Here is a 3,800-nt window from a genome sequence, read left to right as displayed (position 1 = left end):
GCGCGCCTTCTGTTTGCTCGAATTCATTTCTACTCAAGGGCCTTTTGGTCATTTCATTATGCACGCTTTTACTTCTGAAAACCTATGTTTTTAAGTACTTTTGTAAGACACGAAATAGACAATCTTTTTCGGAAGAACAACTAGTAAAACCTCTTTTGATTTCTTCTGAGTTAGCCTCTCAAAAGTTGATCTTTAGACATTTCTCACCCACAAGGTGTTTGATGAAATGCCTGAGACAACTCTCCTAAGCTTTTAACATACTTTACCAAAGACATTTGTTGTTAAAGGTGTTAAGATAGCCAATAGACTTGTTAGTAATGATTGCTTTCATATTATTCAACCAAAGACATTTGATGTTTGAGATATGTTAGTAAATGAACATTCATCTAGACATAGAGTTTGTTTAAGATTGTGTCTAAGCTTAAGGTTGATAGTTTGATTGATCGTTTGTCATCCTTAGTTCGAAACTTGATCACCCAAGATCTAATCCCTATGCCCATGAGTTCTCTTTTCCCTTAGTAAAGAAAGTCATTTCATTTATCATTAATCATTAGTTTAGAAACCTCTTAAATCATTGGTTGCACTTAGATTAAGTGAGTACTTGCATTCTCATTGCTTCGAATTCCCTCAGAACTGGTTCGACATTCACTATACTACAACATTTGTCTTAGGAGCTTGAAAACTCCTAACATCAAATATCTTATGTTAAATTACTTTATAAAAATAAAATTATACCAAACAGTATCTTATGATTTATAAATGGAGGCGGATCACGTTTTATTTAAATATGGAAAATATCATTTTTATTATTTTTTATATTAACTTCAAATCAAATTTTTAATGTGTTTTACTTTTTGTTAAAATGAATTCTAGTAATAATTTTTTTAACACCCAAAATTCTTTTAATTTTCATTTTAACTATCTAAATCTTAATAGATTATTATAGTTCATAAAATACAAATGTAAAATACTCCCTCCGTTTCAAAATAATACATGTTTTGGTTTTTTCACATTTTTTAATAAAAAATATTAAAGCTTAGTTATAAATGCATAATTTTTTATTTCCTATATTTTTAAACCAATAAAACTTTAAAAAATGCAATAAATATTCTTGAACTTCACAATTTATCATTATTAACTGGCAAAAATTGTATTAGAAATATAAAATATGTAACTTTTTGAAACAATTTTTTTCTCTAGAATAATCATATTTTTGTAACGGATGGAGTAATACTTATATAAGATAAAAATGATGGTGTTGAATTAAAATTAATAATATTATCTATTGTAAGTTAAAAAGTTAAATAGTTGTTGAATTATTAAGTGGAAGAAAGAAAAAACGATGTGGATAGCTAAAAGTATAAAAGAATGGTGTTAGAGCATTCCCTATGGGGGTTTCTAGCATTTGAATTCCAAAAATACATATATATGTATGTATATAAATATTAATATTTAAATATGGATATCTAAACTTTACAGTAAACTCAATCCAAAGTATCTACTTTCAAGTAATTCGGGTTTCGCTCCCCCTAAAATTTAGATATCCATAATTAAATACTAGTATTTATATATACATATATATTAGAATCCCAATACTAAAACATTTATTGGAAGTGCTTTTAATATGATAGTCATTGTACATGGTATTAGAATTATTGTAAGATGAAACCAGAAAAAAAAAAAAATTGTGAGGTAAATTCCAACCATAATATCAAATTTACTGATGAAATAATATCAAATTTAGTATTTTGATATTAATTTTATTTTTCTCTACACCCACTACAGAAAATATAATATTATATGTTATTAATTTTAATACATTAGTTATTTGTTATTGACTAGTTATCTTTTATTACATTTTTATTTTATGTTTAATTGCTAAAATTGTAATTTTATATTTTCAGTGTTTATTTAATTTTTTGGTTAATTTATATCTATTTATTTATTTTATATAAAATATCAGTTGAAATAAAAAAATTATACATTTTAAAATGAGAAGTACATAATAAATAATTTTTATTTTGTTACAGTTTGATATTATAGATAATATTAATTTATTTATATTATTTAAAATATAAATAAATAATATTTTAATGTTTATTAATTTGAAAATAATCATGAAATATATAAAAAGTGTGGTTATTTACTTTTAGCTATAAATTTAAACTAAATAATAATATTGATGTAACTATAGTTAAAATATTAAAAATTATTTAATATTTGGTGTAACACTTCATAAAATACCAAATTTGATATAGTTATGTAATTTTTGGAGTTTCTTTAGAAAAAATTATACCAAACTAAACAAAAAATTATACCAAATTTGATATTTTATAGTTTCATTGGAGTTGGTTTCGTTGCGAAAAAAAAAAATGGACGTTGGTTACGGAGAGATAATCAGATGGATTGGGGTCCACACGACAATCACTGCACCTGAAAACGTTTTGGTCCCACACTCCTTACAACACTTCTCGTGTCACCACCACAATCAATATTTTTCTCTCTCTCTACTTATTGAATTTTTATTAATGTTTTTATTATACAATCCAATTATATATTGTATAAGCCTGCAATAATACAAATTCACATTTATTTAAATTTCCTTGTCTCCATTTTTCTGTAAATTTTAGGCTCTTGCGAATAAATTTTTAAATCCAAGAGAATAGATTTACAGAATAAATTCTAATTAATATTCTAACAATCCAAAATTTATTTTTCTTGATTATGACTACTTATAATTTATAATCTGTTCGCAAAGTAAGTTATGAGTAAAAATGTTACGTTTTAAAGGTAAGCAAGAGCGCAAAAGAATTTCTGAAACAGTCACTCTTTCTTTATAAGTTGTAACGTTTGCTAAAGACAAAGACCATATTTTACGTCGAACAAGTCTTTCAAACTAGATCAGAGCTAAGTTCGGATACATAGTTTAACCTAGTCTTGATTTGAATATCTGAACATCATATATAAAAAAAGCAGATCGATTTTTCAGTGGGGACAAACGACAAAGAATTAAAGATAAAACTAGACTTTGATCCGCGCGCCAGCGCAGATTTAAATTTTCGGTTTTGGATTATTTATTTAACTAAATAATGTATTTATAATATTTGATGTATTTATAATATTTGATGTATTATATTCACCAAGTAAATAATTTTTTGGCATCTTAAACCATCTATTTACGATGAATATTCGATATCATATAAAAAATTGAACATATAGACGTAATTAGATAATTGTAGACGATATATAAAAACAATGATTATTAATGTAAAATATGAAGAAATATTATATTATGACTTAGTATGGCATAAAAGATTATAAATTAGTTATACATGTTTAACAAAAATAATTTTTAAACTTCTATGAAAAATTTAACATATAAAAAAGAGCGATGAATTAGTCATCAAATTGTAAATAATTTCATAATTTTATTAATAATAAATTATTTATAGTCTTTGTTTTTCGTCAAGATAATTATTAAATGTCCATAACATTAATATGTTAAAAGACCATATTATGAAAGCCCATGTTGTAACCGTTTTTTTCTGGGAAGTGTAACAAAAAAAAAATTACATTTAACTCTTCGTTTTGTTTAAGTTTGTGTCGGTAAAAGATTAAAAAAACTTCTCTATCTTTTTCAATGTTCAATTTGAAGTTTATTATGCGGAAATCATATGCAGATATAGGCAATTGGTTGGAATCTCTATATCTTTATATTCTTATAAATTTTAAATATATTGTTTCACCTTCTGCAATCAAATCAATTACTGAAGTAATAGATCAATTGGTTGGAATCAAAT

The sequence above is a fragment of the Brassica oleracea genome, chromosome C3, assembly GCF_000695525.1.
Source record: "Brassica oleracea var. oleracea cultivar TO1000 chromosome C3, BOL, whole genome shotgun sequence".
Lineage (NCBI taxonomy): Eukaryota > Viridiplantae > Streptophyta > Magnoliopsida > Brassicales > Brassicaceae > Brassica > Brassica oleracea.
This window is presented reverse-complemented; position numbering follows the sequence as displayed.